Below are 26,110 nucleotides of genomic sequence, written 5' to 3'. Positions count from 1 at the left end.
TTTTTCTTTTTTCATTCTTTCCTTCTTCCTTCTCTTCTTCTGCTTCTCTTTCATTTCTCTTCTTTCTTCCAGTTTATCCCCATTCTTTCAGGTAATGCCTTGTGGACAATTTGTTGAACTTGGGATTCTATTCTGTGTAAATCAGGAAGCAATTAGAAAGTTTTAAGCAAAAGAGTAATGTGAATTGACTTAGCATTTACACCTGACTCCTGTGTTGAGAACAGACTGGCGTGGGGAGAGTGGAGGAGGTGGGGAAGCTGATGGAGCTCAAAGAGAATGATGGCTTGAGTTAGAGTGGCAGTGATGGAGACAATGAAAAGTGATCAGCTTCTAGATATTTATTTTGAACATAGAGCCATCATGATTTGCTAATGAATTGAAAAGTGAAAGAGACACAGACAGTAAGCGGTATTCTGGAGCCAGCTCATTAGAGCTCATGAGAACCAATAGCTAAATTTTTAGGAATTTTGTAAGCCAGTTGTTAAACACAAACTGTATTACAAATTAATTATATAAACTTCTAATTAAAAGTTGTATTAAAACAAAGGTAATGAATACTAAAAAAAAAAAAAAAAAAAAAAAGCCTCATCATTTCCTAGTTATTTTACTACATTTTACAATTACCTAAGCTCTTGAAGTTATTTACATCTTTGGTTATCTGTATGGTGGGAATATTACATGATAGAGAGCGAGTATGCATCTCTTTGCAACTTAGTGTTCAGTTATGTGATCTTTGCCACTAGAAATGCATAACTGTGGGAGTATTTATACAGGAAAAGTTGGACCTTCTCCTACTGCCCACCCTGTTACAAAACTTCTTACATGTTTACCAGAAAATCATTGGAAAAAAGCAGTCAAAAATGAGCTCAAGGATTTTAGTTTAAAAAATTGGAAGAAAGGAATTTTCATTTACCAAGTTCAGGAAAAATGAAGACGTTGGGGGTTGGAAATCCATAGTTAGGTTTTGAACATTTTGAATTTAACATAACGACTATTCATCTGATTGGAATTATTAAATAGGGTGTTGGATATACAAATCTGGGGTTCAGGGGAGAGGTCCTGGGTGAAGATAATGTTTTTGAGAGTCATCAGCATTTTCATGATATTTAATGCCAAGTGACAAGATGTGATCAGGGAAGTGAGTTAGATAGAGAAACACAATCTTAGGACAATTTCCAGGGTCCTCCAACTTTTAAAGATCAGAATGAAGGCCAGGAACCATCCCAGGAGACCAAGAATGGCTAATGGAAGTAGAAAGAGAACCACGAGGGTGTGATGTGCTAGAAACCAAGGGAAGAAAAGACTTCCAAAGAGAGGAAGTGACCATGTCAAATGCTAATAGGCCAAGTGAAACAACGATCATTGGATTTAGCAACGTAGAAGTACTGATGACTCTGAAAGAAAAGTGGATAAAAAGCCTGATTGGTATGGATTTCAAGAGAAAATGGGAAGAAAACAGGAACTGTGAGTAAAGGCAACTCCTTCCAGATTTTTAAAAAATAATTTTATTTTTGTGTTTATTCATGTGTTTATTTTTGGCTGTTCTGTGTCTCGTTGCTACACTCGGGCTTTTCCCTAGTTGAGGGGAGCTGGGGCTACTCTTGAATTGCAATGCTCAGGCTTCTCACTGTGGTGGCTTTTATTGTTGCGAAGCTTGGCCTCTAGGGCTCACAGGCATCCTTAGTTGTGGCTTCTGGACTCTAGAGCACAGGCTCAATAGTTGTAGTGCACGGGCTTAGTTGCTCCATGGCATGTGGGGTCTTTCTGGATCAGGGATGGAATCTGTGTCTCCTGCATTAGCAGGTGGATTCTTTACCACTGACCCACCTGGAAGCCTCAGAATTTTTATTGACAATGGAGCGGAGGATTATAATAGTTTTTGAAGTGTCACATGAGTTTAATAAAAGTTCTCTTTTCTTAATTGAAGATGAGATATATTTAGGCATGTTTGATGGTTGAAATAATTTGGTGGAGAAAGAAATATTGATGATGCAGAAGAGAAGTAGCAGTTGCTAAAACAATGCCCTTGGGAAGGATTCAGCTATAGGCAGATTGGGAAATATGGTGGTGGGAACCTGTGAAGTTTCCATCTGATTTCCTCCATTTTCTCAGTGAAACAGGAAGCAAGTTTATCAGCTAAGCTGGTAAGGGAAGAGGAGATTTTGGAAGTTTTAAGAGAAGAGAGGATGTTTAGACTCAGGAAACATAGAACTTTCAGGTAGCACTAAGGATCCACTCAACCTTAGTAGTAATGAATTTTAAGTAAAACCAGTCAGCTTAGCTGTGAGTTTCCTCCAGCTGGGTGCAGCTGCCTGCCTGCTACATGGAAAGAATTGTTTAGAGCAATGAATCATGGGGGTATCATCTGGGAAAGGAGGTGGGTGGCTGAGATATGTTGGAGAGCAAGATCACTGGAGGAGAGGAGCTCAAGGAACTAGGAGGCCAGGTATTAGAAGGATCACGTACATGAAATTTGGAATCACTGAGAATTTTGGCAGGTATCATGTTGAAAAGAGTTACAACCAGGAGCTAAAATCTTCTAGAAATGAAGGGGAGTAATGCAGAAATCAGTAAATTACTGTAACAAGAAGGAGTAATGGGTAGTATTTTTAGGGAGAAATGAGGGATGAAAAATGCCAAAGAGGAGAAAGGATACCTCCTCCACCCTCAAGCTCTGTGATACACGGGTGTGGATGACAGAAGGACTGTAAATTGTAAAGGGATATATGAAGCATGAAATTGAAGGGAATAACTGAAGAGTTTGTGATATGGGATCTTGGTTGATGATGGATTCTGAGTTCTAGAGAAAGCAGGTAGGGGGATGTTATGGGATCAGAACAGGAGATGCATAGAGCCAGCTGGACTTGGACTGTGGGTCATGTGGGAGGATCTGACGGTCTTGGGAGCCGTGCAGAATGTAAGGCATGTTATAGTCAGTCCTGATAGTCTCATATGCAGACTGCGATAGTAAGTCTGGGACTGTTGCTGAGAAGGGAGGGATTTCTTTCCAGGAACATGCAGAACTCTGGGGCTTCTTTTCCAAGCCAACTTAGTGATCAGTAGAGGCTTGTGAAGGGGTTGTTTACTAGGATTGCTAAAACTCTACAGGCCACCTTTACTCCTGCATAATATCTGTCCCTTCTTTCTAGCCCTTAGCTCACCAAGATTTGATACTGTTTTACTTCACAGTCCTCTGAAACACTAGAAGTTCATGCCTGTGTCTGTGTCCCTAGTCCTAGCATTCTCCTGTAATACACTCAGGAATATGAACAAGTGAATGAACAAATAAGGATTTGAGTGAATGGTAAATCTTTAAAGATCTACTGTTGGAAAAAAACGAATCAGCAAAGTGAGAAGCAGCTTCTGCTCCCACCCAAGATCTTTCCTCAACAGACTTCTCCCTCCTGAATCTTTTGAACTCACTAGACTTGTTGACTCCTACTGGCAATCTTAGCCAAGCCCTTCACGCTCTGTCTTTCTGACTGGACTGCGTCATCCTCTGTAAACAGGTATAACTCCAGTAAATGAAGGGCTTCCCAGGTGGCGCTAGTGGTAAAGAACCCGCCTGCCAGTGCAGGAGACACGAGAGACATGGGTTCGATCCCTGGGTCGGAAAGGTCCCTGGAGAAGGAAATGGCAACCCACTCCAGTACTCTTGCCTGGAGAATCCCATGGACAGAGGAGCCTGGTGGGCTACAGTCCGTGGAGTCACAAATAGCTGGACATGACTGAAGTGGCTTAGCACACAGCCAGAACATGAATCTGGTGACCAAGCCCCAATTCTCCTGATCCTGACCTACCTCACTGCTTGCCAGATTCTGAGAGAGGGCTTTGAGCACAAGTTTTGCCCCTTTCACTGGTGTGTTTAGGATGATCTGGTAAGCTACCTGGCCTCACTTTTGTGGCCCTCGAGAGCAGTATCGGGGACTTGCCTGGTGGTCCAGTGGTTAAGAGTCCACCTTGCAATGCAGGGATGCAGGTTCGATCCCTGGATGAGGAACTAAGATCCTACGTGCCACAGGGCAGCTAAGCCAGCACGCCACAACTAGTAAGTCCATGTGCTGCAACAAAAGATCCCACATGACACAATGCATTTCAATAAATTGAATTTATATTGAATATAAATAGAATTAATATAAAACAAATATAAAATGAATTTCAGCTAAAATTCAATATAGCCAAATAAAATGTTTTTTAAAAAGCAATATCCAGCTGCATCCCCTCAAGCCAGAGCAAACATTGCTTATGATTGCTCTTCGTCCTTTAGTATACTTAGTCAATGGTGCCATCTTGTTTTGTAAGGAAATAGTAATTCTAATTAGTTTCAGGAGGCTTAGACTTGAGACCTCTTTAGGGAATAAGATGGGTGGGTTTGGGACTTTGATGTGGCTGATACTAACCTGAAATTTACTTATAAAATTTAAATTCTGCATTTAGAATTGTCTTTCTGAGAATGATATTTACTTTCAATTAACCATATTTCTTGTCACACTGTGGTGAACCCTAAGATGATTACAGATAAGGGCAAAGTCAGGGACTTAGAGATTGTTAGAAACTGGATGGATGAAAGCTACATGATCAGACATATAACCATAGAGAATAGGGTAAAATAGTATGTAGTTAAATGATAGAAGGCAGGGGTCAGATCCAGCCAGAACAGGAGAAAGAGTTTAAATGGAAGTCATCATGATCTAATAAGACTACTCGGAGGAGATGGGGTTTCATCTGGGCCTTAAAGATCAAGCAGGAGTAAGACAGAGACAAAAATATGTCATATGGAGATATTTATATTAAAGCACAATAATACAGACATTATTGTAAGACTTTCTGGAGAATTCACTGACCTGATGACAGTGAAAGGTGAATGTACAGGAGTAATGAAAGGTAAAGTTGAGTCCACAGCAGCAGCTATGAAATGGCCTCTCAGCTCTTCAGCTGTTGGGGGTATAATTGCTCGATGCCTCAGCAGCTGCACTTTAAAGTCTGTGCTCTTGCTGAAACCACAGATCCCATGGAACCTTGCCAGGAATATTAAAGGAGGCTTGTTCCTAGGAGATGTGGGACTCCTCTGGTGGGCAACTTGGTTTTGAAGACTACCCTAGGTCTTGACTGACTTCTTTTCTAAGATTGAGGGTCGGGGGAAGGACCATTTTTAAAGTCTTTATTGAATTTGTTACAATATTGTTTCTGCTTTATGTTTTGGTTTTTTGGCCACAAGCACGTGGGATCTTAGCTCTCTGACCAGGGATTGAATCCACATCCTCTGCATTGGAAGGTGAAATCTTAACTACTGGACTGCCAGGGAAGTCCTTGCCTGACTTTCTCAGAACTGCTCTCTAATCAAAAATTATTCCTACTACCCACCTTCCTTCTCTCCCTTCTTCACAGAGCTGAGCCCTGCATCCCACTCTGTGTTTCTCTCAGCTTCTCCTAGTTCTTCACAATCACCAGCAGTGTTCCTCCAGTCAGCTGCTCTGATTTGTACCAGCTCATGCTGGGTCATCAATATTGTACCCTAGTCATTGGTCTGGAGGAGTGACCAAACTAATGGTTTTCTTATGATTTTTTAAGGTCGAGGGAATGTTTAGAGCTATGCAAGATGGATTCCTAACCACTGGACCATCAGGGAAGTCCCCTAAACTCTTAAATATTTTGGAGTAGCCTTTAAAATGCAAACTAAATATAATTAATCAAGTTCCACTTTCTCTAGCATATTAAAATTACTAATTGGAATCTCCAAATTAATAGGTAAAGTTTAGAGAGTAAGGACACTTTGGGCATTGATCATATGAACAATGTTTTCTGCCAACTACAAGTAAAGACAATTTCATTGGTTCCAGTGCAGGTCACATTTCATTGACAATCCCATGGCTTCAGTAGGTGAGGTTTTACTGAATCAGACAGTATAATAATGAAATTAATGATGAAATCCCTAATGAAATCTGTTTTCTTCCTGGCTTTAACGCAGTCCCAGAGTTTTATTTTAACTTCTAGAAGCTGACAGGGTCTAGGGTTTTGACTAAGCTGAACAACTTTACTGAAGCAGTTGGACTGAGAAATCTGATGTTTGAACCAAATGCATGGAAAGAATGAAAGTAGAGATCAAATGTGTGTTAGTTACTTGTGTGTGCGTGCGTGTTCCACCTCTTCAGTCATGTCCACCTCTTTGAAACCCTATGGACTGCAGCCCACCAGGCTCCTCTGTCCATGGAACTCTCCAGGCAAGGATACTAGAGTAGGTAGCCATTCTCTTCTCCAGGGGATCTTCCCAACCCAAGGATCGAACTTGGGTCTCCTGCATTGCAGGCAGATTCTTAACCATCTGAGCTACTTGGGAAGCCCGAATACTTTACACTATTAATATATGACATTCTCAAAAGGTTGTTTTTTATCAAATAAAGCATTTAAAAATATCTTTCCTCTAAAAAAAGTCTATTAAAAAGTCAAGTGGTATATATTCCTTTTGTGAAATATCAGTTTCTTAAGAATCTTCCTATTAATTGCAGTTATGTTAACCAGGGTCATTGAGTTGTGAATCCATCTAGTCTTCTCTTGACCAGATCTAGAACACTAGTTTTGCCCATTGCTTTCTGTTTTTCTCCAAGCCTAGCTAAGGGTTTGGTAATTTAGTTCAGTTAGGTACTTTCCTTCCAGTTGCAATCTTCCTTCAGTCCTAATATTTTATTTTTCTGGAAAAGTGCAAGAGCTTATATGCACAAATATAGACTATAGAGTTTTAAAATAAAGCAAAATGTTATATCAAATCAAGTGTAACAGCATCTGGTTATATGTGTATATCAAATCAGCAACTGTGTTCCCAGAAAAATTAGATGAGGTTGAGGAACAGAAGGATCCTACCATCACCTTCAGACTAAGAATCTCACAGCTTATCAATTAACAACATTTTATTGAAGGAAATTACTGGAGTTCTTGCATCTTCCAGTTAGTAATTTTCATATGCTAGAGAAAGTGGAACTTGACTAATTATATTTAGCTTGCATTTTAAAGGCTACCCAAAATATTTAAAAGAGTTTAGGGGACTTCCCTGATGGTCCAGTGGTTAGGAATCCATCTTGCAATGCAGAGGACATAGGTTTGATCCCTGGTTGGGGAACTAAGATCCCACATAGCCTGGAAGCAACTAAGCCCACAAGCCACAACTTCTGAGCTCGAGCATGGCAACCAAAGATCCCGCATGCTGCAACCAAGACCCAAGGCAGCCAAATTAATAAATAAATAAATTTCAAAATAAATAAGTTTAGGATATCTTTCTTAGATCAGGTGTACAGTCACAGCAACAAAACCATTCCTAAACAGTCTCTATTCAGCCATTCTAAGCCAGCTGTGGGCTGTTTTGTATATGCTGTGCTTAGTTGCTTGGTTGTGTCCAACTCTTTGCGACCCCATGGACAGTTGCCCACCAGGCCATACTGGAGTGGGTTCAATGAGTTTGGAAGATTTATGTTTATGTTACTGCTTTGACTGAGCTGGCATTTTAGAAGACTTCTGGAATCTCCAAATTAATAGGTAAAGTTTAGAGAGTAAGGACACTTTGGGCACTGATCATATGATCAACGTTTTCTGCCAAATACAAGTAAAGACACTTTCATTGGTGGCAGAGCAGGTCACATTTCACTGACCATCCCATGGCTTTAGTAGGTGAGGTTTTACTGAATCAGATGGTAGAACAGTGAAATTAATGATGAAATCCCTGATGAAATCTGTTTTCTTCCTGGCTTTAAAAATAATCATTTTATCTGTTGTTTTTGAAACAGTGGCTATTAGAGGTGTTAATTCATTGAGTTGGATTATTTATTGTAGAGAATGTTAATGTTATAACCAGAACAGTGAACTGCTGTTTACATTTGCTAGGAAATGGTGATTGTTTGGGTTTTATTTTTATTTTCATTTTTTATCACTAGTCTTATGTATGGTCAAAACTGTCAAGAGTGTACCTTAGGAGGAGTGTAAGGTAGACAAGCTTGCTGTCTACAGGACTATGTCCAAGGAAGAGTTCCATTTAACAAACAGTTATAGTCTCAGCAGACACTTTCCTTCAGAAAGGGCTATTTTCTTTGTTTGTGCTTTTTGACCACTGACATTTATTTTCATTTTTTAACTTTCTATTTTGAAATAATTATAGATTTGCAGGAAGTTACAAAAATAGTACACAGAGGTCCTTAAGAACCCTTCACTCAGTTTTCCCCAGTGGCAATATCTTATATAACTACAGGACACTATCAAAACCCAAGATTCAACTTTGGTACAACCCACAGATCTCATTCATGTAGGAAGGACTTTTTAAAACAAGAAATAATTCATAACAACCACATTCGTCTTCTAAAACCTGACCTTCTTACAGGGAAGAACCTGAGTGTTGCTTATTGAGCACTTCTCCACACTTTTCAGAGACAAACTCACTTGGAACTGAACTTTTTAAAAAAATTATATTTCTTCTAAAAGATTATCTTCACAAAGTACAGCATGTTGAGGACAGAACAAAGTTATTGTTTCCTTTCATTAAGTATACAAAAGCTAAATGGAAAAACCATATGGGAAGGTAGAAATCAGTTTGCACAAAGCACTTAGAAAGCTGAATGAGGCAGGAATTCTCTTACTTGCTCCATTATATAAGAAGCCTTTCAAGACAGAGGATATTGTTTTTTATTTCCCCATATAGGATTTGCCTGAAAAGTCACAGGTGTGTGGCAGCAAGATAGGAATTTTCAAACAATAGTTTTCCTCAGAGTAACCTTCAACTCACTGAGCTATAACCTTTTCTTAATGAAACCATGGAGTTTTCCCTTTTCCCCTTTTTCTTAGTTAAGTGTTTTCAAGTTTGATCCATATATACACAATATATGTATATTAGTGACTTAGCACAACTCTTGTAGGAGGAGGCAAGTCACACACACACAAGTTGTTTTGTGTTGCTGGTTTTTTCATGGTGTACTTAAACTGGGCTTCCCAGGTGGCCCTAGAGATAAAGAACCCACCGGCCAGTGCAGGAGGCATAAGAGACACAGGTTTGATCTCTGGGTTGGGAAGATCCCCTGCAGAAGGGAAGGGCAAGCCACTCCAGTACTCTTGCCTGGAAAATCCCATGCACAGAGGAGCCTGGCAGACTACAGTCCATAGGTTTGCCAAGAGTCATGCACGACTGAAGTGACTTAGCATGAACGCACACACTTAAACTGTTTTGAATGCAAACACCCAAATATTCTGAGGTGAAAACAGCTCTTTACTTGTCACAATTTTTATTAGCAACAAGATATTATTGAGGTGTAAGTGACTTACCTCTCTGTATGTTTAAGGCATACAGCACGAAGGTTTGATTTTCATATGTAGATTGTGAAATGATTACCACAATAAGTTGAGCTAACGTTCATCGTTTCTTATAGATAACATAGAAAGAAGAAAAGAATAAAGGGAAAACAATTTCTCTTTGTGGTGAGAACTTACAGGATTTCCTCTCTTAACTTCCTATCAATATATATCATACAGCAGTGTTAGCTATGTTGTATTCCTCAGTTCAGTTGCTCAGTCGTGTCTGACTCTTTGTGACCCCATGAATCACAGCACCCCAGGCCTCCCTGTCCATCACCAACTCCTGGAGTTCACCCAAACTCATGTCCATTGAGTCGGTGATGTCATCCAGCCATCTCATCCTCTGTCGTCCCCTTCTCCTCCTGCCCCCAATCCCTCCCAGCATCAGAGTCTTTTCCAATGAGTCAGCTCTTCACATGAGGTGGCCAAAGTACTGGAGTTTCAGCTTTAGCATCATTCCTTCCAAAGAACACCCAGGACTGATCTCCTTTAGAATGGACTGGTTGGATCTCCTTGCAGTCCAAGGGACTCTCAAGAGTCTTCTCCAATACCACAGTCCAAAAGCATCAATTCTTCGGCGCTCAGCTTTCTTCACAGTCCAACTTTCACATCCATACATGACCACTGGAAAAACTATAGCCTTGACTAGATGGACCTTTGTTGGCAAAGTAATGTCTCTGCTTTTGAATATGCTATCTAGGTTGGTCATAACTTTCCTTCCAAGGAGTAAGTGTCTTTTAATATCATGGCTGTAATCACCATCTGCAGTGATTTTGGAGCCCCAAAATATAAAGTCTGACACTGTTTCCACTGTTTCCCCATCTGTTTCCCATGAAGTGATGGGACAGGATGTCATGATCTTCGTTTTCTGAATGTTGAGCTTTAAGCCAACTTTTTCACTCTTCTCTTTGACTTTCATCAAGAGGCTTTTGAGTTCCTCTTCACTTTCTGCCATAAGGGTGGTGCCATCTGCATATCTGAGGTTATTGATATTTCTCCCAGCAACCTTGATTCCAGCTTGTGCTTCTTCCAGCCCAGCGTTTCTCATGATGTACTCTGCATATAAGTTAAATAAGCAGGGTGACAATATACCACCTTGATGTACTCCTTTGTATTCCTAGTACTTACTTATTTTTTAACTAGAAGTTATTAGCAATGAATTTAGTTTTGTGGGATAAGGATGGAACACTATAAATACAGAAGTACTACCTTAAGGTCAGTAATAAACCTGATACCATCTAGAATAGATCCAAGACTGGTTTGAAGTTTCAGCTAGAATTTCATGCAGCATACTTTTTGCATCTTAAGTCTTAATGCTAGTTGATAAAAGGAAAAGTAAACTGCTTTCTGATAACCAATTATCACAGAAGGCTTTCTGCTCAAAACATAGATGTATTTTATTCTTGGGTTCCTCTGTTTTTGAAGGGTTCAGTGTTTATTGGAGGAAGGTTTATGTCAATTATCTAATCAGAAGCAGACCCCAGGCTCTGCCAGAGATATTTTGGAATGTACGATCTACTTCAAAGGAAGGTTCCATGTCTCTGTACCCAGATGAACCCAATTTTTCATAGTGAAGACCAAGGTAATTAGATTTTCTTTTTCAGAGCAAAAATTATTTTTAGGTTGAATTTAATGGGTCATATTTCTCTGCTCAGTAAATCTTACAATTATCACTCCTCTCTGGAAAATGTAACTGGATGATCCACCAGTGTGCCAGAGCTTCTGTGGGTCACCACGGAAGCAGGACGGATGGCAGCCATGCTCCAGGAAGCCCCTGGATGCAGTGTGAGTGAGGCTGGTGTCTATGACACTCTCCAAGATCGAAACCAAGCCATCGACTGATGGCAGTAGTCCACATGCCAACATTTTTGTTTGTTTGGAATGGAAAACTTTAGGAGGAAAAAGACAGGAGACTGGATGCCAGGAGTATGTGGTAGAGATTTTAACCATGTTCAGTCACTGAAGAAAATCTGAACTGACCACTCTAAAGAGGGCCTTTCTTTGAAAGGAAAGGCAGTAAGTCCAGATCTAAATTCTAGACATATGTCTTCTTCTCCTCTCTCCTCTATAAGCTCTTCTGATACTGTACAAAGCAAGAGGAACTGAGGACAAGGAATCTGACCAGACGGAAGAGTGACCCCAGGTGAGGCCCAGGAGAAAGAACCAAGGCCCTAGCATGGAGAATACACTTGAGGCACAAATGACTTTCTCTGGGAAATTAAAAAAGATTCTCCATGCTATTGCGTACCCTCTTACTCCATCTAAGCTGAGACCTTAAGTCTCAGCTTAGATGTCACTTCCTCAGGAAAGCTTAACAGACTCGTGTTTGGCTAATTGCCTTCTCTGTGCTCTGACAATGCGCAATTCTTCCTCTATAGCAAGATTATCATACTGCATTGTGATATTTGATTTATATATACCAAAGCCTTTGACTGTGTGGATCACAATAAACTGTGGAAAATTCTGAAAGAGATGGGAACACCAGACCACCTGACCTGCTTCTTGAGAAACCTGTATGCAGGTCAGGAAGCAACAGTTAGAATTGGACATGGAACAACAGACTGGTTCCAAATAGGGAAAGGAGTACGTCAAGGCTGTATATTGTCACCCTGCTTATTTAACTTATATGCAGAGTACATCATGAGAAACGCTGGGCTGGAAGAAGCACAAGCTGGAATCAAGATTGCCGGGAGAAATATCAATAACCTCAGATATGCAGATGACACCACCCTTATGGCAGAAAGTGAAGAGGAACTCAAAAGCCTCTTGATGAAAGTGAAAGAGGAGAGTGAAAAAGTTGGCTTAAAGCTCAACATTCAGAAAACGAGGATCATGGCATCCTGTCCCATCACTTCATGGGAAATAGATGGGGAAACAGTGTCAGACTTTATTTTTTGGGGCTCCAAAATCACTGCAGATGGTGATTGCAGGCATGAAATTAAAAGATGCTTACTCCTTGGAAGGAAAGTTGTGACCAACCTAGATAGCATATTAAAAAGCAGAGATATTACTTTGCCAACAAATGTCCATCTAGTCAAGGCTATAGTTTTTCCAGTGGTCATGTATGGATGTGAAAGTTGGACTGTGAAGAAAGCTGAGCACCGAAGAATTGATGCTTTTGGACTGTGGTATTGGAGAAGACTCTTGAGAGTCCCTTGGACTGCAAGGAGATCCAACCAGTCCATTCTAAAGGAGATCAGTCCTGGGTGTTCTTTGGAAGGAATGATGCTGAAGCTGAAACTCCAATACTTTGGCCACCTCATGAGAAGAGTTGACTCATTGGAAAAGACTCTGATGCTGGGAGGGATTGGGGGCAGGAGGAGAAGGGGACGCCAGAGGATGAGATGGCTGGATGGCATCACCGACTCCACGGACGTCAGTTTGAGTGATTGATGATGGACAGGGAGGCCTGGCATACTGCGATTCATGGGGTCGCAAAGAGTTGGACACGACTGAGCAACTGAACTGAACTGAACTGAACTGAACTGAGTAGACTTCAAACTTAAGAGGACTGGGACAATGTCTTTCATGTTTATGGCTTTATTCTCAGTGCTCTTAGCAGTCTATCTAGCACATAGTAAATACTCACTATAAATGTGCTGTTTTGAGTTGGTGTAGTGAGGCCCAAGTGATATCCACACCCTTAGTGTTTGGGATACTCAAGACTGCTTAACAAAAGTACTTGCATACCCTCAGAACCTCAATCCAGTCCAGTAGTGTTGAAACCATCTCTATAAAGTTTTGGAAAGTTCAGTCAACAGCTAAGAAGCCATTGTAAAATCACTGTAGAGCCTCACAATAACTGCACATAAAACACATTGTTTTTATCATATTTATTATTTTTTAATCATAAAGTCCCTGTAGAGATGGAAAAGGAAAAATAGCTTCAATTTCGTAAGTGAAGAGAGTCAGACCTCACAGTAGAGAATTATCAGCCAAGGTTGTAAAAATTGACCAGCCTGTTTGTGGCACCTCCCAGACATGGCATCCCATAGTTCTGCACGCTCTAGTTAACTGCTGCTTGAATATCCCTCTGCCACCAGAGGCCAGTCTTTATTGCCCAATGGAAAGAAGAATTGTGGAACACTAATAATCCCCCCAAATAAAAGTTTCTGTTTCTCTAGTCATCGTCCAAGTTTTAAAGAAAGGATTGAGATAGCCATGAAAATATACCTGAAAAGGTAACAGGAACTGAAATAATGGGTCTAGTGAAAATCAGACGTTGTCTTATAATTTTGTTAATGTGCTTATTTTCAGCCTTCTACACAGTTCAGTTTTGGTTTTCAGGAGAATTTGAATCTAAAAAGGGAACTTTGAGTCATGCCTCTTTATACATATGATAACCAGAAACTTCTAAGCTATAGTCTAAGTGTAACTTCAGTCCATGTTGATGAGAGTAGTTGGGTAGTCTGTCCACACTGTGATTAAACTGACTGACCTGATGATTTTGACCCTGTGTAGATGGACAGTAGGACTTCCCAGTTAGCACTTGTGGTAAAGAACCCTCCTGCCAATGCAGGAGACATAAGAGACTCAGGTTCCCTGGGTCGGGAAGATCCTCTGGAGGAGGGCATGGCAACCCACTGCAGTTTTCTTGCCTGGAGAATCCCATGGACATAGGAGCCTGGTGGGCTACAGGCCATAGGATCACAGAGTGAGACATGACTGAGACTTAACAAGGCACAGCACAGATGGACAGTAATCGAAAGCTATGAATAGAGGAGCTGCCCTTTAAACCATTTTACTCCAAAGTCTATTGGTTTCTATAAGAAAATAGTTCTGTTTTTTAAAGGAAGATCAGTAAAGTGTAGGAGAAATCTAACACAGGTCAAAATAAATAGAGCACATTTAGTCTTCCAGGTAAAATACTTCTGGGCCTAAAAGACTGCTGAAAGATATATGAAAGTCTAGATGTTGGATGATCCATTCAGATACTTTTGTGTGACATACAGAGTATTGAAAGAAAAGTTACAGTACAAAGTATATAGAAAATAGTACACAAAATAGAGAAAAAGCATCTGGCTACTGGAAGACATTTTGGCTGTATTATCCACTAGAAATGTTTAAGCGATCTGAAGGTCTACCGTATACCTTTCAGTTCAGTTGCTCAGTTGTGTTTGACTCTTTGCAAACCCATGGCCTGCAGCATGCCAGGCTTCCCTATCCACTACCTGGAGCTTGCTCAAACTCATGTCCATCAAGTCCGTGACGCCATCCAACCATCTCATCCTCTGTCGTCCCCTTCTTCTCCTGCCTTCAGTCTTTCCCAGCATCAGGGTCTTTTCAAATGAGTCAGTTCTTCACATCAGGTGGCCAAAGTATTGGAGCTTCAGCTTCAGCATCAGTCCTTCCAATGAATATTTAGGACTTATTACCTTTAGGATTGACTGGTTTGACCTCCTTGCAGTCCAAGGGACTCTCAAGAGTCGTCTCCAACACCACAGTTCAAAAGCAACAATTCTTTGGTGCTCAGCTTTCTTTATAGTTCAACTCTCTTGCACATTTAGTGATTCATATAATTTAAAATGAGATTCCCTGTAAGCACTAGATGTCCATGGTTGCCCAATTAAAAAAAAAAATGTGTTTTACTTTGCAATTTTGGCCAATTTTTTTTTTTTTTCCTGGAAGGTAAGGTGGGAGGAAGCAGGGGGTGGTGGGATATGGTAGAAGTTTCAACTTTAAAATATATGTGAGCATTCCCATTATCTAAAAGAAGGCTCATAATGTAACATGTTGTTTTATATTAATCTTAGATTGTATTTATAATTAAATATAAAACTAAGGCTAAACAACTGTTACTATTATGATTTAAAATGTAAATGTTATATACCTTAACAACTGAAAAATAATAATGATATTGTTTTAAAATAGGGAAGGAACTGTAAAACATAGTGTTAAGGAAACAAATCTCCCTAAGTTTTATAGTGGAGAGTCAGGTAATGTCTAAAGATAACATCTGTAGTGAAAACAACAGTTATAACCCCAGTCTGTCTGTCTGTCTAGCCATCCATCTTTCCTTGTGTCCTTCAAAGATTTAGTATATAATTTTTACAAAAGTGGGTAAACTTCAGCACACCAAATTCTATTGGCCAGACACTTGTAGGGGAAAGTCCTAAACTATTAACAAAATGAGAGTGAAAGTAAAATTCACTCAATGCTGTCCAACTCTTTGTGACCACATGGACAATGCAGTCCATGGAATTCTCCAGGTCAGAACACTGCAGTGGGTAGCCTTTCCCTCCTCCAGGGGATCTTCCCAGTCCTGGGATCGAACGCAGATCTCCTGCATTGCGTGCAGATTCTTTACCAGCTGAGCTACCAAGCCCCTGTTAACAAAATTGTTGAGACTAACAAAACAACTGACAACTTTGTGACTTTTCACCAAGAAGACGATGATGATGCTCAAGATGGTGTCAATCCTTGGGCAACTCTATCTTGTTTTAGGTACAGTACTGCTTGCTAAGTTAAAGTTATACATAGAAGGGAAATCAGAAATGTTCAGTTTTAGAATTTTGTATTTAATGAGATGCCAATAGCTACCTTTTACTATTGCAATGTCTGGACTTAAAATGAGTTTTGCCTCATTTCCCTGGTATGTGGGAAAATGTTATACTTCCTTGCTTTGTTCTGACAATCAATTTATTTGGTGAATGATAATGGGTAAATTGAATGAAGAGAGACTTTCTGGAATTTCTAGAATCATGTGTCTGAACAAGACATACAATTGATCGATTCAGTTGTCAAATGTGTTGCCCAACATGGTATAAATAAGGCATGTAGTAGACTGAGATTTTATTCTTCAGTTGAATGTCATATTATGGTGATTTTCATAAGAATTTTGACAAAATTGAATGTTATAATTTTTTTAAAGAAAGACGCTAACTAACACACTCCTGGAATGCTGTCAGTATTGAATAATTGTCTAAAGAGTGAAAGCTAACACTATAAATAATCTATGATGTGGATACTTCCTTATATAAAAGTATTTCAACTTTCTCAAACAGTGCCTCTAATCATCACCTTTTCAAACTTCCTTTCCAGATCTTAAAGCAACTTGTGCTACTTCATTTGAAGAGAATTAGGTATGTTTTATTGCATTTTTATTTATTTTTAACATAAATTTTTGAAATGTATTCCTTTATTTATTTGGCTGCTTTGGGTCTTAGTTGTGACACATGGACTTAGTTGCCCTGCTGCATGTGGGATCTTAGTTCCTCTTCAGGGATTGAGCCCAAGTCCCCTGCATTGCGGAGAAGGCAATGGCACCCACTCCAGTACTTTTGCCTAGAAAATCCCATGGACGGAGGAGCCTGGTAGGCTGCAGTTCATGGGGTCGCTAGAGTCGGACACGACTGAGCGACTTCACTTTCACTTTTCACTTTCATGCATTGGAGAAGGAAATGGCAACCCACTCCAGTGTTCTTGCCTGGAGAATCCCAGGGACGGGGGAGCCTGGTTGGTTGCCGTCTATGGGGTCGCACAGAGTCGGACAAAACTGAAGCGATGCAGCAGCAGCAGCCCCTGCATTGGAAGGCAGATTCTTAGCCACTGGACCACCAGGAGAGTCCCAATTGCATTTTTTATACTCGGCTTTCTATTTTGTGGTACAGTTGGTTGTGTCTGTCTCCCTGTTTAAATTCTTTGAAGACAAAAACTGTGCCTTCATTGACCTTTGTTTTGCTGCCTCTCCACTATGACTAGTACAGTACTTTATATATGGACACTCCAGACTCAGGTCAATAATTGTTGAGTTGCTTTGAGATGAAATTGTTGGGTAGGTTTTTAGAAAACTTCCTGTGTAACAGGCCTGTGACAAAGCTCAAATGTGATTGTGACAGAGAAAGTTTTGACACTATAAAGTTATAAACTGGTCTTCAGTTCAGTTCAGTTCAGTTGCTCAGTCGTATCTGACTCTTTGCGACCCCATGGACTGCAGCACACCAGGCCTCCCTGTCCGTCACCAACTCCCAGAGTTTACTCAAACTCATGTCCATTGAATCAGTGATGCCATCCAATCAACTCATCCTCTGTCATCCCCTTCTCCTCCCGCCTTTAATCTTTCCAAGCATTAGGGTCTTCTCCAAGGAGTTAGTTCTTTGCATCAGGTGGCCAAAGTGTTGGAGTTTCAGCTTCACCATCAGTGCTTCCAATGAATATTCAGGACTGATTTCCTTTAGGATGGACTGGTTGGATCTCCTTGCAGTCCAAGGGACTCTCAAAAGCCTTCTCCAACACCACAGTTCAAAAGCATCAGTTCTTCGGCACTCAGCTTTCTTTATAGTCCAACTCTTACATCATCCAAACATGACTACTGGAAAACCCATAGTTTTGACTAGATGGGCCTTTGTTGGCAAAGTAATGTCTCTGCTTTTTAAAGACATTTTTCATCATTTAAGCTTCGAGCATGTGATACGTGACTGAATGGAATTCCTGGAGAAGTGTATTAACGTGTTCCAAAGAGCTGAATCCTGAGGAAAGGATTAGGAGTGCACCTTCAGAGACGCAGCCTAGTTTCAGCCCAGAGACCCCACAGAGACTGAGACAGAACTGTCTTTGAGTGTCTCCTGAGGAGGTACGGGTAGGCAGTGGACTGCTGCAGGGCAGGGGCTCTGGGTACAGTGCACCTGGGTATGGCTGGGTGCAGCAGACTTGGGTATGGCATAAGCCCTCTTGGAGGAGGTCGCCATTAACCCCACCATAGAGCTACTAGAACTTACACACGACTGGGAAATAGACTCTTGGCGGGCACAAACAGAACCTTGTGTGCACCAGGACCCAGGAGAAAAGAGCAGTGACCCCACAAGAGACTGACCCAGACTTGCCTGTGAGTGTCCAGGAGTCTCTGGCGGAGGCGTGGGTTGGTGGTGGCCTGCTGCAGGGTTGGGGGTACCGAGTATAGCAGTGTGTGCATGGGATCTTTTGAAGGAGGTCACCGTTATCTTCATTACCTCCACCAGAGTTTGGCCTCAGGTCAAATAACAGGGAGGGAACACAGCTCCGCCCTTCAACAGAAACTGGTGTTAGTGGTTATTATCATATTTCTTTGGAAGGGATGATGCTAAAACTGAAACTCCAGTACTTTGGCCACCTCATGTGAAGAGTTGACTCATTGGAAAAGACTCTGATGCTGGGAGGGATTGGGGGCAGAAGGAGAAGGGGACAGCAGAGGATGAGATGGTTGGATGGCATGACTGACTCGATGGACGTGAGTCTGAGTGAACTCCAGGGGTTGGTGATGGACAGGGAGGCCTGGCGTGCTGTGATTCATGGGGTCGCAGAGTCGGACATGACTGAGCGACTGAACTAAACTGAACTGAACTGATCACACCCATCTGTAGATTGGAAAGTTTAACTTTGGAGCCCTTAAGCAAAAATTCTAGAAAGTCTCCATTTATCCCATTTAGCCATTATCATTTACTAATCTCTGTGGGTCATCCTATCAACCCCAACTGTCCCCTCATCTATGTTCCTTGAAATGCCAGAGTTGCTAAAGGCTTGGGGAAGGTTTGGTTTTCACATTATCTTCTTATGTACACCCTGACATCATCTCAAAAGTACAATTGGTATAATACTTACATAAAAGGTGTTTATGAGGACAAAATCAAACAAGTAACTAAAGACTTAAGCACTCAGTATGCTTCCCAGATGGCTCAGCAGTAAAGGAGACATGGGTTCGATCCCTGGTCAGGAAGATCCCCTGGAAAAGGAAATGGCAATCCATTCCAGTATTCTTACCTGGGAAATCCCATGAATGGAGGAGCCTGGCAGGCTGCAGTCCACGAGGTCACAAGGAGTTGAACACGACTTAGAGACTAAACAGCAACAGCAAGCACTCAGTAGAATGAATACAGAATAGATATTTGCATGTTTCACAGATTTTACAGGGCAGCACACATCTGCTTGAAAAGTAAAAAATCCAGCCCTTTAGATGACTGATTCCAAATTGTCAAACATTAGGTATCTTGTCATCTACATCTGGTTGATAGAATGTGAATCCTCCCCCACACCCCCCCGCCCTTTTTTTTTTTTTTTGCCAGATGGCTTCAGCCATAGATAAAGCATGGACTTTTCCATGTTTCACATGGTACTTGATGTTGTAGAATTCAGTTTTCGTGCTGTTCTTTTCTCCCCTCTTGCTATTGCCTGGATCTCATTAGAAACCATTAGTGATGTAATACTAAACCTATGGAATCTTAAACATGCTTTTAAAATCCTGCGGAATAAAGATGTCTCCTACCAAACCAAAAATGCAGTGGGAATAGACAAAGTTACATTTCTTTAAGAAAAAATGACTCATTTCATAGTTTCCAAACTGTTTTGACTGAAGCCTCTCAAAATAAACTTTCTGCAATATGCAGCCTTTGATGTCTGACTTTGAAAAAAAAATCATTTCTAAAGATACAATTCAGTCTTTTTTGGGTGTTCATGTATTTTTGCAGATTAACCTACTTTTATTTCAACCAGTGAATGACACAATATTAAATAGCCATCAGACTAAAAAAGAAAAGTATGTTTGAAGTGGTCTTAACTCCTACATAAACCAAATGTAAAGAACATGCCATATGACTTTTTAAATTACCACAAAAATAGAATTTCCAGAACATTACCAGAAAGGGGATTTGGTCCATTAAGAATAACAAAACAGTGTAGATGTCATGAAAGTGGAAGATTAGGAGTGCAGTTAAGCTTAGTAATGATATTTTTGATTCATATGCTATTTCCTAGGCTAGGCAACATTTTTAATTTTTCACAGCCCTGAACCTTAATCCTTAAAGGGTAATTCAAGTTTCGGAGCTTACATGCCGCAATTTGTTTGGGGTGGCGATTTGCCATTGACTTGCCTCCGGCTTCTTTCGTGCTCTTCCAGCTGGGGGACTCAAAGGTGGTCATTTATTAAATCCAGGTCTACATACGGCCACTGAAATAACTGGCTTTCAATCAAACCTTTATAAAAAATCCAAACAACCCGTTCTTGTGCAGTTGATCAGATTGATTTAAGACATCAGTTGCTTCTGTTCAAACAACAGTGAATGAAATAACTGGGTAACTGAACAACCTTTTCTTTCTTTCTTTAATGCTTTTTTTTTTTTTTCTTTTTGAATGTTTCCCTTTGGAGCGGTGGGAAGGAGCTAGATTAAGATGTGCATTCTAGTTCCAACTCTTCCACCTCTATCTGATGCTTGGCAAGTTCCTTAACCTCTCAAACCTGTACTTTCTCATCTACAAGTAGAGAGAAAAAACATTCTCCTCATGGGTTTGTCTGAAACATTAAAAAAGAGATGTATGGCATTTGATACACACTTAGCATATGGCAAATATAAATTTCTTTCCAGTTGCCTGAATGGCATATACATAGCATCTTCTGCTTTTTCCACTTTCCACTTTAATGATAACTTCTCAATAAAAAAGTGAAGAGAATATTTGACACTCAAGTCATTAGACTCAAGTCATTCATATCAGAATCTAAGATATCTCTCACTTGGTCAAATTCAAGCTCTATAGCCTGATGTCTGAGATAATGGCAAGAAGTGACTGTTGTTGGAATTTATGTTATATTATGAAACCTGTACATCCTCTAGAACTTATGTTATCTTCAAGCCTTCTTTTTCTTTCCTTTGTTTCAGAGGCCCTTTTAAGTCTAGTATCCAGTAATATCTCTAGACTCTTCTTGAACCTATATGCATTTTCAGCCTGGTACCAGCACTGCAAGTAATGTTTTCCAAGTGTTTACTACCCATAATTTGAAGAGGTTCTTCTATTATTTGGCCTGAAACTGTCATTTCAAAGCATCAAAACTGAGATAAAGCAGGGAATGGGAGATGGGAAAAGGGCAAGGCAACTAATATTTATAAGATGACAGAAAGTTTAATAGAAAATGAATGGGGTCGTACATTCTGGTAGGCTTGGATTTCATTCCAGCTCTGTTTCATTCTACTTCATAGGGTTGTTAAGAGGATGCTATGTACCCAGTTAAAACAAATCTGCTTTGCAAACTTTGCTAATGCTAGTAGACAGTTAATTTTGGATTCCTTCTTTCAAATCATTTATTTTAATGAGTAATTAAGGGAACTTCTCTTGTGATCCAGTGGTTAAGTCACTGAGCTTACCCTGCAGTGGGTGCAGGTTTGATCCTTGGTCTGGAGATTAAGATCCCACATATGATGTGGTGTGGCCAAAAAAGAAAAAGTAACTAGGTAGTTTACGGTCTTTAAATTGCTATAAAATGTCTAAGTATTAAAGAGGGAGAGAAATTAGTATTGTTTTCTCTGTAAAGCGTCTGCCTACAATGCAGGAGACCCAGGTTCTATCCCTTGGGTCGGGAAGATCCCCTGGAGAAGGAAATAGCAACCCACTCCAGTACTCTTGCCTGGAAAATCCCATGGACGGAGAAGCATGGTAGGCTACAATCCATGGGGTCGCAAAGGGTCAGATATGACTGAGCAACTTCACTTTCTTTCTCTGTATAAAGATAATTTCCTAGCCTAACTTTCAGATTTGTAGAAAGTGAAAGTCGTTCATCCGTGCCCTACTCTTTTCAACCCCATGGACTATACACGTTCATGGAATTCTCCAGGCCAGAATACTGGAGTGGGTAGCCAGCCCTTCCCTTCTCCAAGGGATCTTCCCAACCCAGGGATGGCACCCAGGTCTCCCACATTGCAGGTGGATTCTTTACCAGCTGAGTAAGTCTTATATATATTATTTCCACCCCCACCCCTTGAATTATTGCTAACCACTTTTATTGCTAAGGGCATCTGTTCTAATACTTTAACATAGTGGGTCTCACACTTTAACACTGGGATCATCTGGGGGACTTGTAAAACACAGTGCCAGGCCCCTTCCCCTGTCTCTAATTCTGTAGGTGTGAGGAGGGGCCCCAAAGTTCCACAGTTTTGAGTAAATTTCTATATTATACTGATGCTGCTGGTCTGAGGACTACATCTTGAGGACCACTAGGGTGGTATTTGGAGAAGGCAATGGCACCCCACTCCAGTACTGTTGCCTGGAAAATCCCATGGACGGAGGAGCCTGGTAGGCTGCAGACACGACTGAGCGACTTCACTTTAATGTTTCCCTTTCATGCATTGGAGAAGGAAATGGCAACCCACTCCAGTGTTCTTGCCTGGAGAATCCCAGGGACGGGGGAGCCTGGTAGGCTGCCATCTCAGGGGTCGCACAGAGTCAGACGTGACTGAAGCGACTTAGCAGCAGCAGCAGCAGGGTGGTATTTTGTTCTAGATAACCATCAAACCCCAAGAGCTAGGTTTCAAGTTGTGCCCAGGTGGCAATAACCTTCCCATGTCAAAGAAAAGAGAAAGGTGATTGGGAGGATCAAGGTTTCCTGTGTGGCAGGCCTTCCTCAGGGTGAAAGTTCTCATTCTTTCTGAGACAATCTCTTACTTTTAGCTGGATTTCAAGAAAAACGTGAGAAGCAGGAACTAAATCTTTATTAGGTAGTGTCAGTCGCTGAGTCGTGTCCAACTCTTTGTGACCCATGGACTATAGCACACCAGGCTCCTCTGTCCATGGAATTCTCCAGGCAATAATATGGAAGTGGGCTCCATTCCTTTCTCTGGGGGAATCTACCCAACCCGGGGGTAAAATCCAGGTTTCCTGAATTACAGGCAGATTCTTTACCATCTCAGACACTTGAGCCACCGTGGAAAACCTTATAAGGTATAGGCAGGCCTAAGTTTGCTGTGTGTATAATGTGTGTATTCTTTCAGAATAAGATGGAGATTTCTTTTTTACTGAAGTCATTTGGAGTGGATTATTGATCTATTCGATTTATAAAATTATATTCAATCGTACAATTAAAGAAAAGACCTCTATTTGCAAAATAGCCCAAAGTCATTTTATACTTACAAAAACAAATGATCTTGGCACTTCCTGTAGATAAATCTTCCTAATGATTTATGAATCATTAATAGCTCAATTCTTAGACCCAGGTATTAGAGTTAAATGTTGTATCTGAGAGAGGATAACTCCACAGACTAACCAGAGGAGATAGGACAGGTTGGAGAGAAACAAATGCATCATTTCTAGATTCTTCACTGACTATCTTTTCATCCAAAGTTTCATTGTCACCATTTTAATTTAATAATTTAATAATAATTATTTAATAATTATTTAATAATCACCATTTAATAATCACCAAACTTATTTCCTCCCTGACCCATCTCATTCTAGACACTGATTGTGAATCTTTCCAAACTATCATTTATATTTAAAAACCCTAATTCCTACTGACTGTTCCAAGAATAAAGTGTGAAGTGGATATCCAAGGACATAATCAATACAGCATGCTTCCCCAACACTCCCAGCCATACTTTTGAAAGTGCTCGCTCATGAATTTAACTTGCGCGTTTCTGCTCAAACAGCTTTGCTCTGTTCCTGAGCAAGAGTGGAATATCCTCACTCCTTTTTTTTCTAGTTATCCTGAATCTTAACTCTACCCTGAGAGCCAATCTTCTCTGTGAAGTCTCTTCTGAGTACTGTGTGTATGTGTGTGTTATGTGTGTGTGTGTGTGTGCTCAATCATTCAGTTGTGTCTCACTCTTTGCAACTCTATGAACCATAGTCTGCCAAGCTCCTCTGTCCATGGAATTTTTCCAAGAAACAATACTGGAGCAGATTGCCACTTCCTACTCCAAAGGATCTTCCCAACCCAGGGATCAAACCCGCAACTATTGCATCTCCTACCTTGGCAGACAGATTGTTTACCACTGTGCCCCCTGGGAAGCCTTCCTGAATACTGTGGGTCATCTAATCCATAAATAGCAGAGCTCTTCCAATACACCCTTCATCCTTTTACCCTTGAGGGACTTGAGGTCTGCAGAGTTCATGACTTGCCCAAAGTCCCGTGACTAGTTAGCAGTGTCACCAGAACCTAAAATTGAGGCCATTTAACATCTAGCCAGTACTTTCCATTACACAGCGACAGTTGTCCGAATTATTTAAACTAATCATAACCTTTTTTGTATTGTTGATTAATTGTTCATCATAAGTATGTAACCTGGAAATGACAAAGCTCTTCCTGGGTTATTGGGGCCTCAATCTCCATATTTCTAGGAATCCTCAAGAAAGAGAGTGCTGGGAATGCCTATGTTTTCCAGTCACCTCCTGCTCCAAATTCCTGTCATCCTCTTAGAATTTTCCACCCTTCCCTATCTCTCTCGGCTTCACCCTATGCATGGAAAAACTCCTTTTTTCCTGATTCCCACAAAACTGTGCTGTTTAATAGACTCTGATGAATGGTTTGAAGTGTTAGAAGGACATCATGGTACAGCCCAAACTGGATCACAGTTTAAAAGAAAATGTTAGACATGGTGGCCAGTGGGGCCTAAGGAGGAAGAGGGCAAATGAAAAGTTACCTGAGACTGGAATGGCTGCAGGGGTAAAAATCGGCTTTTTAGCTCTTTGCCTAATTCTCTCCCAAGCAACTTGGGGGTGGGAACATTGTTCCCCTTTTACAGAAACAAAAACAGATCAAAGTGTTCAATTTACATAAAACAAAACAGTCATCTGCCCTGGGCTTATGCTCTTAGTAGCTCTAAGTCACAACAAAAATGTTGACGTTAGTTTTTCTTTAACTTGGGCCAGACTGAATTTTTAGGCAGCACGCCATTCCTCAATGACCAAGGCAAATTTCCGAGGTCAATTGTATATTTTTCCCTTTGAATTTCTGCACAGGTAGTTAGGAAAAAGCCTCGCGCAGGAGTGTGCAGAACGCCCTGAGATTAGGAAGAGAACAGATGCAGAACGTGGGAGCTTGCTGACATTTACCGGGTGTTTCCTTCACGGCGGGTGTCATACTGCCATGTGAGATCTCACTTAGTTCCCACAACAACTGTGCAAAATAGATGCTTCCCATTTTTACGGAGAAATTAAAACAGTCCGCAAAAGTCATCCAGCCAGTAAGTGGCAGATCTGCAGTGCAGATCCAGGTCTGTCTGCCTCTAAACAGCCGAAGAAATTGCAGTGCCTGATCAGATGACAACTGTAGCAGGCCAGGCACAAAAGTTTATGAACGAAGAAAACAGTAGTGGGAATGGAAACAAGGAAGCCCTCATGACTGAAACGGCCCAAGGAGAGTTCTCAGATTTGATGACTATTCATTTGTGGACTTCCCCGATGGCTTAGCTGGTAAGCTGGTAAAGAACCCACCTGCCAGTCCAGAAGATACAAGAGACATGGGTTCAGTCCCTAGGTTGGGAAGATCCCTTGGAGAAGGAAATGCAACCCATTCCAGTATTCTTGCTTGGAGATTCCCATGGACCAAGGAGCCTAGCAGGCTTCAGTCCATGGGGTCCCTAAGAGTCGGACACGATGGAGCACACACACATATGTATTGTATTTGTGATGAGAGAAAGGGTGAATTTAACACAGTATTGATATCTATAGCTGAGTACCAGGAGTAAGAAGCAGAAATGTCAGTCAGAGATGTTGTTTGCAGAAGATAATGAATGATAAATCCATGATGGGAAATGGTAAATTTTCTTTCATCCTTTCTTCTGTGTGAAGCTATTTGATTTTACACAAACTCAGAGGCTCTCCTACAGAATCTTAATTGGGTATGCTCAGTCACTCAGCCTTTATAACCCAAGAAGGGCAACGTATTCAATGTAGTATCACTGAGAGCCTTCTTGGGCAACTTTTATTTATTCGTCTTGCCTGTGAGTGGGCAAGGCGGGCAGGTATCTGGTTTTTGTTACTGCGCAGAAGTCCTTACAGTTTTGTTGATGTGAACGGATAAGTACTAGCATCTGAATGGCAATTACTC

At 40.9% G+C, this 26,110-nt stretch overlaps 1 protein-coding gene across 7 annotated transcripts in view; it reads left to right on the top strand.

Annotated features, from left to right (window-relative positions):
* Positions 1-26,110, top strand: part of CALD1 (caldesmon 1) — a 231,484-nt gene that overhangs the window by 54,860 nt on the left and 150,514 nt on the right. For 6 of the 7 annotated variants that reach the window (XM_027538941.1, XM_027538940.1, XM_027538945.1 and 3 more), the window contains one exon: positions 16,369-16,409. The exons of the other annotated variant lie outside the window; for it this stretch is intronic. The gene's annotated coding sequence lies outside the window, so the exon portion shown is untranslated. The remainder of the gene's footprint in view (positions 1-16,368; positions 16,410-26,110) is intronic. 7 annotated transcript variants of the gene reach the window in all.

Source organism: Bos indicus x Bos taurus, chromosome 4 (assembly GCF_003369695.1).
Source record: "Bos indicus x Bos taurus breed Angus x Brahman F1 hybrid chromosome 4, Bos_hybrid_MaternalHap_v2.0, whole genome shotgun sequence".
Taxonomy (NCBI): Eukaryota; Metazoa; Chordata; class Mammalia; order Artiodactyla; family Bovidae; genus Bos; species Bos indicus x Bos taurus.
This window is presented reverse-complemented; position numbering and strand designations above follow the sequence as displayed.